The sequence below is a fragment of the Chrysoperla carnea genome, chromosome 1 (assembly GCF_905475395.1).
Source record: "Chrysoperla carnea chromosome 1, inChrCarn1.1, whole genome shotgun sequence".
In the NCBI taxonomy this organism is placed as follows: Eukaryota; Metazoa; Arthropoda; class Insecta; order Neuroptera; family Chrysopidae; genus Chrysoperla; species Chrysoperla carnea.
In genome coordinates, this window is record NC_058337.1 from 44,031,715 (window position 1) to 44,048,124 (window position 16,410).

Consider the following 16,410-nt stretch of genomic DNA (forward strand, 5'->3'; position numbering starts at 1 on the left):
GAATGTAGACGAAAAATAAGAATAAAATTTTACGTTATCTGCAGTTTTCAAAATATCGGAAGCTAAATAATTTTAAAAAAAATTTAATTTTGGATTTTTTTAAAATTACTCTATATATCGAAAAATTTTACTCTTACTTTTCGTCTTATATTGTCAAGTAACATAATTCACCACCAAAATAGAAAAAATATATTTTTTTAAAGTTCTCACTACCGTGCTCATACATCCTTAATTAGTCAGCCACACTGGGTTTTTTTTTTGTTTTCAATAATTCATTATGGTATTAACTTTAATTTAAATAGTTTTTTTTAATTTCCACCGATTAGTTTTGGAGAAATCTATGAAAACATATCATCCATCTACCGTTTTCCCATAAGACCCATAATATTAAATATGCCTACTTTTGAAGTCTTTTATTTATTTCAATAATCGGACAACCACCCTTAAAGTTTTCAGAATTGATTTCAACTTCATATAAAAAAAAATCAAGCATTTATCCAAAATTGCCTTGGCGTTCGAACATCATTGAAAATGGAATTTTGGATGAGAACATGCTAAAAAATACATATAAAAGAACTTAGAAAAAAACATATGAAGGATTGATTATTTTATACGTTAACTTATTACCTCTTAATTTATTTATTTAAGTTTTGCCCTAATTTGGACCCTTAGGGAAAACATTTTCGAAAAAATGATTCAAACAAGTTATTAGTTTATTTTTGGATAAGAAACGTTTTTGGTATTTAAATTTTTGTTCTATCGGTTTCGATTTAAAAGATAATTGAGCTATATTGCTAGCTTACGAACTTAAAATATTTTTTTGCATGTTTTTAATACGCTTTAAAAATTTCAACTCGATAACTTTTTTCGTTTATCAGTTATCGTACTCACGGGCAGACGAGCAGACAAACGAAAAAGACTAATCAGATGAGTTTATGAAAATCTATTCCAAAATTTTGTTTGTAGTATCAAGTATCAACATTTTGTTTGTAGCATCAATATTTATTAATTTAAATATATATAATAGATTATATACGGGGTGTTCCAAACCACCCGTCCAGGCTGATTATTCTGAATAGTTTTCAAAAAAAATTGAAACGAAAAAACACGTATCAAATATTTTTTGAAACTCTATCTAACCATACCAAAAACACCCTCCACCCTCAACCCCTGTTAGGGGTAGGGGGTGTAACTTGAAAAAATCAAATGGAAACCCCTATTTTTTTCCGCAGATCTGGATTCTTCAGAAGAAAAGACAAACATTTTGTCTAAGAAATTTTTCCCGATTTTCGGTAGATCACGCTACAATCGACAAAAATCGTTCTTTTATATTTGGCATTAGAATTGCAGTTCAAGTGAAAGCGAGAAAAGTTTTTTGAGTCGAGAATAGTTATTTTCAATTTTGTTTTTGTTTTTTTGAAGAAAAGACTATTCTGTTTTTGTTTTTCATATTTTATTATGATTTAGAAAAATTATTTTTGTAAAAATGTTTTTTTTTATTTTGGAAAGTCTGAAAAAAAATTAAATCTAAAATGATTCATATCTAATTCTTTTTAAGAGCTTTATTTAGCATCCTCCCAATTGTCTAGTGGTTTACCTCAATTGCCGCAATTCGACATTTTCGCTTCTCTTTTATTTTCGTTGAATTTCTAACTTTTGTGTTGCTTTTGTTTTGTTTTTGTTTTGGTTCTGTGTGTTTGTATTTTTATTTTTTTTTTTTACTTTTTCGTTTTGATTTTTGTCATTGAACGGCGCAATTCTTATGCCAAATCTAAAAGAACGATTTTTGTCGATTGTAGCGCGATCTACCGAAAATCGGGAAAAATTTCTTAGACAAAATGTTTGTCTTTTCTTCTGAAGAATCCAAATCTGCAGAAAAAAATAGGGGTTTCCATTTGTTTTTTTCAAGTTACACCCCCTACCCCTAACAGGGGTTGAGGGTATATGCAATTATATATATTTCTTGTGTGATAGTGACTGTTATATATATTTCTTGATTTTGATAACATTTTTGCGTGTGTTCAAGTGAATCTAATGATGGTTTATATTCAATTCGGTCCACTGCAACTGTTTTTGAGGGTTTCGCACCAAAAAAATTAAATTTCATTAAATGGTGGGAGCGCATATAGAGTTATGTTTTCACGGGACAACGTCTGTCAGGTCCGCTAGTATTTCATATATAGGGTATAACAAGGTCTTGTGCGTGCGATCCTTATAGTCCTAATCATCAATTTTCATAAAGAAGCATAAAGATCAAAACGTGGTACTTAATAAAAAAATTTTTAATGTTATACAAATTTGTAAATTTGTTGTTATAGTAAAATTGTTTCATTATAACAAAAAAGCGTGGCTTAGTGGCTAAGCACTTGCATTCTTAACAAGAAGTATAAAGATCAAAACGTGGTACTTACTAAAATTTTTTTAATATTATACAAATTTATAAAATTAAATTATCGTAAGTATTATTCGGTAAATTTTAGTTTTACTTTTTAATCGATTTTCTTCAATTTTACATATTATCAAAATTTCTATTTTCTTAATAATAACAAATAAATTTTAAGTTTTATTTTTCTCCTAAAAACTAGCACCCCCCACGCCCCAATTTCTTCACGCTGCTTTTGTTTTTCAGTATATGTTAGAATCATTGCGCATCGATTGACTCAAATCCGATGGTTATTACCTTTAATCATTTAGGTGAAAGCGTGATCGAAAAAATAATGTCGATACAATATGTTGAAAATTGCTATTAGGATTTTCGGGTCCAATATAAAACTTTCCTATACTGGGAAGTTAAAAAACCATAGAATAATAATGCATACTAATAAAAAAAATATGTTATAATAATTTTTTGATCTGTTGATCCGCCATATTATTTGTAAATACTAAATAATAAAAATAATAATAATACATTTGGAAGGATTATTCGTTGAATTTAATATTTTGTCATTATATTTTGGTACATACCAGTATAATAAAATATATTATGTTATTGGGTATTGTATTATTAGTACATACCTCACTCATATAAATATGGATTTGGATGAAATTATTTTGGGGTATCCATGTATAGAGGGGAAATTATTTTATAAGTAGTAAAGCAGGCATGTAAAAGGATAATCTCGATATATGTTAAACATAAATATTTTACACAAATATGGGAGAGTGCCTAACCTTGGATCACCATTTTATATTTATTTATTTTTTTTTTTTTTTTAAGCTATTAGCAACGAAAATATCATCTCCTTTTAGCACCTATTCTACACGCGAAGCATTTTTACATATTATTCACTATCAATAAAAATTATATTTATATGTGATATGTGATTCATGAAACAATATATATTTATGTAAACAAGGAATCACAGAACAGTTTAGGTTGGTGTACCCCCCCCCCCCAACTGTTTGTAAATGGTGTTCTAAAATTAATGCAACATTTGAATTTTCTGGATTAGGTTAGGGTTTTTACAAATGGAGGGCTAAACTAATCACGTAAAAACAATGCGTTTTCACTGTCAAGCATGGTTTTATTAATAATGAAAGTGCTGCATCCACAGCACACAATCTTCGTACAAAATTTGTTAGTAATAGTAATTTATTTTCATCAAATGTGAAAACATAATTTTTTCTTTAAATCAAAAAATCTACAATATAATTGGCTCATGTGATATAACACCGTTGTAATTTTTTGCAAATCTGTAACTTATGTAGACAAACTCACGTATTTATGCAAAATGTTCTACGAAAAGTTCGGTTAATAGTTCATATATTATATTATTTTATGAATCAATAAAAAATTTTAAACTTTTATTTAAAAACCTGTGTTTTCTAAGAATTTATTTCTTGCGTTAATTTTGGGACATCTTTCAAATGGGATCACTCTTTTCCCCATGTGATCTATACAAGTTACTCTTATATAATCATCCTCTTCTCTGGGCATCCAATAACAGTTTCAATTGCTTTTCTGATTGATTCAAGATATTTCAAACTTTTTTCTCTCAACATTTTAAAAGTGAGTCATGTGATTTAAAATATAAAACACAATAATTAACTTACAATTAAATAAACAATAAGGGTCAAATTCCACAGGAATCGCGTGTTTTGTAGCATTCAACTTTTTGGTGCTCTATCTTCATACTCGTATTAATTTTATCTTTAGTATATTCACAAATTTTTTCACTTTTGACTTCTCATTTCATCCATAATACGCGTATTTGGCTGGCTTGTCAGGTTAATTTAAAGCTTTGAATTTCTGTACATGCTTTTACTACAGCTAGTTTTTATATTTTATACTACTGTCTCTTGGCTCTATTACATCTAAGGCACAACGCTTTACCTTGTATATATTTTAAATACATCGTATTATTTAAACCTAAATGTTGTGTAGTGATTTTAACATGGTATAGGTTCCATTAATATAGCCCTTAAGCAAAATTTTGTATAATATTAAATCGTTAATCTATTATTAAATTATATACAACTATTTTTATGCTGTTCGAATATATTTAGAGAGAGTCTATAACCATGTGGTCCGGTCAAAAACGGGGGTAGCTCAAAAGCTACGCTGATCTACGTGAGGAGAGGAGTGACGATGAAGGCAAGCCACGAAATTTTCTGGATATGCTACACGTACATGTTACTTTTAGTAAGTAGAATCTCGATAAGTTAAAGTCCAAGGGAAACACAAAATATTTTAAGTTATAGAGGTTTTAAGTTATCAAGTGTCTATGTTAGGTAAAGGTTAATATAGAGGTATGTACATGTTTCTATGTACCCTAGTTAATATAGAGGTATGTACATGTTTCTATGTAGTTACTGAGGGCCTATACAGAGATTATTTATTTAAGTTATAGAGGTTGCGTATTTTAAGTTATAGAGGTTTTGGGCTCTGATGGGAAGGGAACATAGTATTTTTTGAAGTAACAGAGGTTTTTATGTTACCGAGGTTTAAGTTATCGAGATTCTACTGTATATTATATGGCTTTTATGGATTTAGCACGTTTGAAGATATTTAACCAAATAAATTTTTTTGAAAGTTTGTTAAGGATGTACGAGTGCTAGGGCAATTTTAAACAAAAGACTTGATTTTTTTTATATGAAGTTGAACTAAATCTAAATCAATTTTGAAAAATTTAGGGGGGGGGGGTTGTCCGATTAATTAAATAAATAAATGACTTCAAAAGTAGGCATATTTAACATTGGTCTTATGGGAAAACGGTAGATTTATGATATATTTTCATAAATTTCTCCAAAACTAGTCGGCGGAAATTAAAAAAGAACTATTTAAATTAAACTTAAAACCTTAAAAAATTATTGAAAACAAACAAAAACTTGACAATGTAAGACGAAATGTAAGCATTAATTTTTCGATATCTGGAGTAATTTTCAAAATATCGAAAATTGAAATTTTGTTTAATTATGAAAAAATAACAATATTATATTTTATTTTTATTATGTTTATGTTTTGTTTTTTATGTAGCTTTCGATATTTCGAAAACCAAGGCAGCAAAAATTTTATTCTTATTTTTAATGCAAAATATCTTTTTAGCTTTATCATAAAATCTACGTTCCATCCGAGAGGAGATCATAGCGAAGGTTACGGTATGTTACATGAAGGGGATAGGCCTTCCAATATGGCAGAAATTAAGCCACTTATTTTATGAACGCTTCTTTAGCTGTAGTGTTTTCAAAATACAAATTTGTATAAAATATATTAGCTTACAAATATATATGAAAATTAAGGATTTTTGGCTATCTTTACACAAACAATATTACAATAAAGTAACATTAGAGTTATTTGAATATATTAATGAATTTTATATTCTCAAAATGAAGCAAGAATTTTCTGGTACTTACCCTAGGAAGTGTCAAACTCTCTTTTCAAAGCGCTATGAATCGATAATTTTTGAAAATATTTAAATTTTGTTGTCATTACTTTATTTTACGATTTCTAGAACGGTATGTAAAATGGTACCAACTTCGAAGTATGATAAACTATGTAAATAAGTTATCCTCTATTTTCATCGGTTAAAGAAATAGAAACTGCCTAATGTCTAAGAGACAGCATAAGGTCGATCTTCACCCATCTGATAACCAGATGAAACATATTTTTTATGAAATTTTATTGATTTTTAAACAAGCCTATCATAGTTTTTCTATCGAAAAGTGTTCATGGCTATTTTCAATTTAATTAATTTTTTCTATGAACTGTTTTTTTTCAGGCAAGCTTATACCATTAATTTCGTAATTAAATTATATCTTTCTTCTGATACTAATTTCGATTAGCTAACCTAGATTGGTGAAGTTACCTCATCAAGTATGAACAGATAAGTCAATATAAGTAACTACGCCGATCTGTTAGCCAATCGAAATTGGTATCAGAAGAAAGATAATTTTATAACGAAAATAATAGTATAGGCTTGCCTGAAAAATGAAATGAATATGAAAGGAAATTAAAAATAGCCATGAACACTTTTCGATAGAAAAAATATGATAGGCATGTTTAAAAATCAATAAAATTTCATAAAAAATATGTCTCAACTGGTTATCGAATGGTTGAAGATTGACCTTATACCTTTTCTTGTACTATAATTAGAATAAAACAAGTGAAAACAAACAAAACTTGTTTATTTTTTGATAAGGAACATTTTTTACATTTAAACTTTTGTTCTATCTCTAACCAATACCCAATTGACCTAATATAAGTTGCTCATTTACGAACTCGACCTCACTTTTTACGTCAAAGCACGCTAAATTTCAGCTTGATATTTCTTCGTTTTTGAGATATCATGATGACAGACGGACACAGGCAGATGACATACAAACGACAGACAGAGGACAGATAGACAGACAACCGGAAATGGACTAATTAGGTGATTTTATGAACACCTATACCAAAATTTGGTGCATAATATCAATATTTTTAAGCGTTACAAATTTGGGACTAAATATACTATGTATATATCATATATATATGGTACAATAAAGCATTTGTAATGTAGATATGGCGTTTCTAATGCATAGATAATTTTTTCCTTAAACTTTTTTTTTTTATATAAACTATCAATTGTTTAATTTGGTTGAACGTTTATATTATGATTATTCCAATGGATTTATTTACTAAATATTATTTACTAGGTAGATACCTACATTTAAATTTTCAAAACCACTATTCAAAATGGATTTTTTTAAACTATTTACTTACTTATTATACACGTTATGGCTGCTAATACAGAGAATATTGAGGGGAATATAATTTATTGTATGTGTTATATTCATTAAATTTATTGTACCGACGAAATTAGAACAAAATTCTTTTTTTTTATATTTATATACATATTATATCCATCCAATCCGAAATCCAACGACCCTACAACAATAATAAACATATAGGTATCATCATACCCTACAGCTGTAACATACGGATTAGGAAATATTTAATTCCAACATTTTCACAATAATAATCCAAAAATATATTTTTTTTAATGTACATTACAACTTATTATACAGGGTATTACAAAATGAACGGTTGTGGTTTGAATACCTTATGACTTTTTTCTACAATTTAAAAAAAAAAAAATTGTATGATAATTTTTTTTTAAGAAATCTTTGGGCACTGAGCTATAAAGCGATATCCAACGATTTTTATTTGAAGATTAAGCTCTGAAAGAAAATAATTAACCATTTGATTGAAAATTTCTTTTAATAGAGAATGTAAGTATATCAAAATTTATTTATAAAAAAAACCATAAATATCTTTTGAATCGTAATAGAAAAAAAAATCAAAGAAATATTACTTTTTTAAAAACAATTTTATTTTATCCGTATTTTTATCAATTTAATTTTTTTATCTATTTCGTTGTTCGTCACTTTATTAAAGACAAATTGAGGATTTACAGAAACAATGTGTATGCAAACAACAGGGAAAAAAACCTTTTTTCATTTTATGGCAACTAACCTTTACAAAATTATCTGTAGAGTTACGTGGATATAAAAGGCCCCCAGCTTCCATTGAAAATAATTACAATATTAAAAAAAACGATCATAAGGTTGGAAAGCCTGAGATCAATCGCATTACTGTTCTCGTCGTCAAAGTGACCAATTGATCAACTAGTGAGTGCTTAGTTTACTATACCGTATACCTACATCACTATAGAAAACAGCTTTTGACAAAAAGGCAATTAAATGAGGCAGAACCCTAAGTAGTATTAGCCCACGGGATCATAAATTCACGATCCACCCTGACGGTAGCTAACAAATTTGTTTACATCATTATACTTACATTAAAGAAAACTTTAAAAATTGTGTTTTCAGAATTTATGTAGAAAACAAGTGAAAACAAACAATTGACTGAGTAAATTGTTGAAATACCATGTATAGATAATGTTTATTACGCAATTGTTTGTTTTTTACGTCATTTAAGTAGAAAAGATAGCCACTCTTAGAGAACCACATATACATACATATCATAGACACATAATTGACATTCCCATATAATACATACTATATAATTTGCGCCCTCACGGTAGTGATGTTTACGAAAAAATGTTTCAAACAAAAGTTTTTTATTTTTTATAAGAAAGACATTTTTATATTTAAACTTTTATAATATCTCTAACGGTTAACAAGATGAGCCCTATGGACCCAAGGCACAATTGACCTATGTTGCTCATTTACGAACTTGACCTCACTTTTTATGTCCTAAGCACGCAATAAAAATTCCAGCTTGATATTTTTTTTTATTTCTGAGTTATCGTGTTGTCAGAAAGGACAACCGGAAATCGATTTTATGAACACCTATGCCAAAATTTTATTGGTAGCATCAATATTTTTAAGCGTTACAAACTTAGGACTAAACTTAGTATACCTTAATATACTTCATATATACATGGTATAAATCAGAGGCATATCGGATATAAATTTTGAACGGATTCATTTCTGTAAAACTTTAAATAATGGTACATATTTTTTAATTATTTAAAAAAACTAATGGAACTTAGCCTTGTAGGAACTATTGGCAAACAGTAGATGGATGATTGGTTTACAAAATCATTGAAAAATATGTAACATAATTTAAAAATAATTCGATCCCCACTTAGATATACTTTTGTTCATATTTAGAATTGATATCAAAAATGTTACTATGTAGGCTCTTAACACTTAAAAGCTTTTACAATTGCATATGAGTGACTGAACTTTTTAGTTTTAAAACCAAGAAAAGCTTGTACCTACCTACCTACTTTAAAAAATATTTTTTGAAGAAATATGATGGAAGCGTTGGGAAGGAAAAAGCTATTTAGATTTCCATTGGTACCGAACAGGCAAAGAAATAGAAAGACAAGAAAAAGGATTACAAATTAAATAAAATTTACTGAACTTATCTTCATTTGAATTCAATGAAGTATAAAATTGATTGAAAATTAACTAAAAACTGCAATAAAGTTGTTCTAAGTTTGTCATGTTTTTAGAATTTTCATTGAATAAAAATTTGTATAGATAACCAATTAGTCTCACCAATTTTGTATTTTATTTTTAAAGTCCAGCTACCAAATGGCTTCTTGTATTATATTTAAAAACTTCATTGAACAACATTTTCAAATTCAAATCTTATAAATAACCTACTTAATTAAATTTTAATATATTTTGATTTATTTTTAATTTGTTTACATTGTAATATGCATAATACAATACCTATATTCATATTTGACGAATTGGTTTTAACATTCAACCCTTCTTTTTTGTAGGTATTATTTGTCAACGATCGTCATTGTCAAATAAACGGCGTGAAATTTGTATTGATTTCATTAACAATACATTTTTAAGCCCTTTTGACAGAAACATACAATTGAAGGATTTGAAATGTATCCTAAATACTGTCCAATTTGAAAACGATATTTTTTAGTTCATTGTAGAATAATATTTATGACATCTTATCATATTTTTAATGGTTCATTTATTCGAAGGTCATCATGTTTTAAATTAAAATTAATTAAAATAAGGGGAAAATAATTTTGTAATTTTGAATAAACTATAAATAAAAAATTTTGTAATTTGCGAGAATTAAAAACCATCTGAAAATAGCATACGTTCGTCAAGAGAGGCTTTTAGTATTTGCGTAAATAGCTTAGCGAAAACAGTCTAGTAACTTTAATTCTTTGGATTCATTCGGCTCCGAAGCAAAATTGATAATAATTGTAAATATCAATTGCAAATGAATTAATTACGAAAATAAAACTTTCGTTTGCTGTCCTGTGCCAACACCAAATTGCATTTTTTCTACAAACTCTCGAATAATACTTATTTGCGATACTAGTGGGTTAACAGCATAATGAATTTATTGCCGCACTAGGGCGTAGATAAAATTACTTACAAGAAAATTGAGCTCTAGTTGGTTAAAGAACCGAAAGAAACAGAAGATGATATGTCATGATTGGAAACGATCTAGTTGTCCAGAAATTTACTTTGAAAGATGATTTCTGGGTCTTTCGATTAAATGCAATCATGACATATTTTTAAGTGGCATTTCCTCCGAAAGCTAATGTTTTTCGAAAAAATGTTTTAAGCAAAAATTGTTAGTTTTTTTATGAGGGTCAACTTTCTAATTTTAATTGTCACTCTATCTCTTACCGTTTGGGGTCTAAATTGGCTATTAAAGAAACCCGAAGAACTAGATCAAATCTGATATCAGAACATGCATATATGATAGCCAAGTTTATTCTGGTGAAGATGTTATTTGGGACTTTTTAAAAGTAGGTAATAAAAAATATTAATAAATACACATTTGTAACATAAATAATTGTATTCCTATACAAATGTATAAATGCTTTGAATTCTCTTTGACATTATAAATATGGGATACAAGACGGGGGGCTCATAGAACTCTTAAAAAATGTGCCACAATCTAGGTTATCATAACAAATTTTATCACGAGCAACCGGAACGGCTAACCTTAAGTATGTGATAACATAAATGAAATTCGTACAACCTAAAATGGAATTTTCAGAAAGTGGGTACAATTAAAAGCTCACTCTGATTCATAACTGGCAAACATTAGATGAACACTTAATTAAAAAGTTGTCCTTTATAAATACGCAAAAAAATTTTGTTTGAATCATTTGTTGATAAACCCAATAGTTTAGACAGTAATTGATAGCAAAAATATTGATTTTTATGCGTTTGTTCATTCAATTTTAATTAAAATGATTCTTTATAGAAAAACGTACCACTTTAATTGGATTTATTGGAAAAATTTTCCCGAAAAGTACCTATATTTCGTAGAAACAATTATACTAAATAACAATTTTGATACGAAAAAAAAATTTTGGGTAAAACTTGTCAGTCCGTTTTTGCTTAAACTGTACGGTTTGCGGAAAAATGTTTCGGACAAAAAATGTTACTTTTTTAATCAATAACAAATTTCTAATTTAAAGTGTTTATATATTGATTACCAGTAATGGAGTAGAGTGAGCTTAAAAACCTAGGCCACGTTTAATGTCTGCGTAAGATGTGCGCCTAAACACCCAACATTTTTCGCTTGAAGTATTTTTATCGAAAAAAGCACCCTGGGCATATATAATTATACCTAGGGTGTTTTACTTATACTTAATATGTACAGTTTCGCTTAAATATAAAAATTCCAATAGTGTTTTTCAGTGTTGTATTTTATTTATAGATTATAATGAAATTTCTATACTGTATATCATATTTTAAGTATTGCTGCCCCCCACACCGGTTGCCCGACTCGCCCCCCTCCCTCGAATCGGTCAGTGATCCTAATTGATTCTATCGATAATTTATACAAGATTCTTAAATTCATCAGAAACAGCAATCTCACAAGCAAGATATAATATCGAAATTCGCTCAATAGATGACATTGTGTGTAGAAAATACATTATGGTACCTGAAATATTAATTAATAAGTGAGAACAAACAATTGACTGAGTTAATTATTGAAATTCCATGTAAAGACAGTGTTGATTACACAATCGTTTGAAAAGTAAGATAGCCAAACATACATACATACATACCACACAAACTTAACTGATATTCTCATATAATAGGGACACATAATACTATATAATAACTTTTGTTCTATCTCGGTTTACAAAACGGTTTACAAAATAGGACCTACGGACCAAAGACCCATTTGACCTATGTTGCTCATTTACGAACTTGACCTCACTTTTTATGTCCTGAGCACGCTCTAAAAATTTCAGCTTAATTTTTTTTTTCGTTTTTGAGCTATCGTGTTGACGGACCGACGGATAAATGGACAGACAACTGAAAATGGACTAATTAGGTGATTTTATGAACAAATATACCAAAATTTTGTTCGTAGCGTCAATATTTTTTAGCGTTACAAACTTAGGGACTAAACTTAGTATACCTTGATATATTTCATATACATGATATAAAAATCTTGTTTTTTCAAATTATTAAATTGATCATTACGATTCAAAACTGTGAAAACATTAAGACACTGCTATTTGATTAAAGTGTGTGTTGAATTGATTCGTTACTTATAAATAAAGCCCTAGTGTTTTTCATTAAGATCGTTTGATGTTTTCAAACAATTTTCTTACAGTTTTTGTAGAAATAATATTTGTTGGTGTAAGCATCGGTAATTGTAATAGTATTTTTGTCATGATGAATTTTGCCAAAACCTGATCTAAGAGCAAAGAGTAGGTAGGTAATTATTTTCGGTTTTGAATTCATATGGCTAATAACATAAAAAAGTGTAATCAGATAAGATCTATACATTATTTAATTGAAATAAAAACAAAACGGTATGAGATATCAGTCATATCAATAAATTATTTTAACTTTAAAATGTTTTTATTTAAATGAATTATCCAGGAAAACTATTGAAAATAATAATATAATTATTTGAAATTGTTAGAAATAGATTTTAAATTTATTAGAATATTTGAAACTTAGAAAAAAAATTAACATTTATTTTATTGTAAAATTTTATTCTATTTTTTAGAAATTAAGAATTATTTTAAACAATAAGTTTGGTTAAAGTTTTGGTATAAGTCTTGCAGAGTATGGTCTCGGTCTTTCAGAGCTGCGTGTTGGCCTAGGTCTTGATTCTTGGTTGCTTCGTCTTTGTATTGGTCTTGTCGAAGTGATAACTATCTTGGCCTTGGTCTACAAAAATTTTCACCAAGACTACAAGACCGAGACCAATTTTGCTCATCACTATTTTTCACGTATTCCAGTCCACATCTTCCATTTGTTTCAATAATTTGTATATCTCGTTTTACTTTACGAGATTCATAAAAAGGTGGGCACTTGTACTTATACAGACGGATTTTTTAATTGTTCTCTTTCATTATTTTTATTAATATCTATAACTAAAAGACGATTTGCAACCGCCTATGAACATTAGCTATAGAAATTTGTGTATTAGATCAAACCAAAAAGTAAGTTCACATATATTCTTTTTTAAATAAAAAATACTAAAATCTGTAGTTTGTTAAATCTACTGGATATAATTTATTTAGGAAAAAGAGAATGAGAAATAAAAAGACATTTTTAGCATTAAATGGCTAACAATAAAAACTACAATACTAAAACATATTGATGATGGCAATAACAACAACCGTATTAGCTTATTGCTATTTTTTTTCATTTTGGAATTCTTTCAAATTTACGTAGGTACAATGTTTTGAACCTATATTGTTGTTACCAAAAAAGCACAATGATTTTTTTAATAGGATCTGATTTTAAAAAAACCGGACGGATGATAAAATCTTTTTGATATAAAATGATGTTTTTTTTTTTGTTACTAGTACTGTTGATATGGGTGGTATTAATGTTGTATAGAATTCTGTGGCTTGCCAATTGTATGCATTTACATGATGTCTCAAAATTACCTGAAGAGTAGCAGAATATTACGATAAATATAGGCTTTGAATCAAATATCAAAAATGTGCATCCAACATTTTTTTTCTGTATATAACTTTGTAAAAATAAGTCTTCCCCTGCTTACCCTTTGGCCAGATAATTATTGGGAGAAACCTTGAAATTTTAAGTGAAACACGTGAAAACAAACAATTGACTGAGTTCATTGTTGAAATACGATGTATAGACAGTGTTGATTACTCTGTCACATTACACATACATACATGTCACACATATATAACTGATATTCCCATATAATGCATACTATACAATTTGCGTATAATTTGCGCTCTCACGGGTAAACAGTGATGTTTACGAAGAAATGTTTCAAACAAAAGTAATTTATTTTTTGATAAGAAACATTTTTTACATTTAAACTTTTGTTTTATCTCTAACGGTTTACAAGATGGGTCCTACGGACCCAAGACCCAAATTACCTATGTTGCTCATTTACGAACTTGACCTCAGCACGCTATAAAAATTTCAGCTTGATATCTCTTTTCGTTTTTTAGTAATCGTGATGACAGACGGGCAGACAGACAGACAACCGAAAATGGACTAATTAGGTGATTTTATGAACACCCATTCCAAAATTTCGTTCATAGTATCAATATTTTTAAGCGTTACAAACTTGGGACTAAACTTAGTATACCTTGGTATATTTCATATTCATGGTATACATATTTTATTTAACTAAAATTTTCCATATCTATTATAGCCAAGTTTAACGACAAAACTTCTTTTGAGTAGATATACCATTCTAAATTTTTTCCAGGATTCAAATTATCAAGTGAGTGTAGTTTGAATGCCTGTCTCTACATTAACATATGATCCCATTGATAAATTAGTATGTATAGGTATCCCTTTAGAAAATCGTAAATGGCCTAATTATTTAATTTTTAAATGCATTAAGTTCAACAATAGAATAAAATTGAAGATATTCGATTGTCTAATTGATTGTCTTTTTGAAGTGTTAGGTATACAATTTTTTTTTTAATATTTTACCAATATCAATTGTACACCTGTTTAGGTCTGCCATGTTGACTGATTGATGACATAGATGATTATTCCAACGTAAATCATTTTATCCAACACTCCAACACTCGATAAAAAAGGTATCCGTTGATGAAACCCTGAAAATTATCAGATTCAGTTAGTACCGGAATCACATATGGACAATCCATATTTTTTAAGTTTAAGTAAGTAAAAATCCAACATTTGTATGTATTATTTGATTGAAAACTGCAGTAGAATTTTCGAAAAGTCTCTATGGTCTAGAGGACTCATGTACTCTCCTACAGCCAGATTGAGCTATTTACCGCCAATTGAGCTGGTTCTATTTTCAAGCAAGAAGTTATTTGGGCTATTTTCAATTTTCAGTAAAAAAGGTTAAAATTAACACTTTTTATTATATTTTATAATTTTTGCACGTTGTTGTTATTAAATATTTATAATAAAATATCACATTTTCATATGGTTTATTATATTTTCTGGCTATAATTTCAGCTTAGAGAACTTACGAGAAAAAAATATTCCCTCTGGAATTGGCTATTTTTGCATTAGAATCCCATTCATCGGCGTTTTTTGAAGAAATTTTTCTGGCGATACTGCTCCCCTACTCATCAGTAGGTGAGTTTTTTCCTACTGGAGCTATTTCAACGATACGTTTTTCTTGTCTTTTAGATATATTTCAGTAAGTATTAAATGTACAGCAATATAACTATTTACACAAGTAAAATTTACAAAATTAAAATTTTTTTTTCGGGTAGAGAACCCTAAGCTCGCACTTTTAACATACCTATGAACACTTTCTATTAAATTACCTTTTTTCCTTAAAGCCTTCTCCAAAATGAACCGATTTTGAAGATCATCGCGTATTTTTTATTTGTCTCGGATACGAAATCTTAAACTCGCACTTGAAATATAGCTGAGAACACTCTCCACCCACCTTTCAAACGAAACAAAAAAAATCAAAATCGATTCATCTCTTTAGCCACATACAAATAGGCAGACATACACACATAGCGGTCAAACTTATAGCACCCCCTTTTTTGTTCAGGGGTTAAAAATTAAAATGTACTATATTTAAAAATTCATGAATTTTTTTAAATTAAGAGTTTTATTGTTGTGGGCTACACAAGCTTTATGGGAAAGGGCGTATTGCTTAGCGTGGCGAAATGTGAAATGGATTTAGCAACAGTATAAGCAATTTCACTTTAATTTTGGTCTTATCTTTGGTCTTGTTCATTAACTAATGTAAATTTTTTAGGGGGATCTAGACATTGTGCCGTTATACTTGCAGGGGGTTGCAGAAAGATGTAACGTGGCGATGATGGGCGGAGGAGTTCAAAAAGACGAAATTTTGCGCGACGTATTTTATCGAAACCATATTTCATTTTGCTGTGGATGAGAATCGGGATAAGGAGAACTGGAAAGGCGAGTTATTTCAACGAAATAACAGCAATAACTTTCCAAAATATTCTCAAACTAACCGTATCATAATTAAGC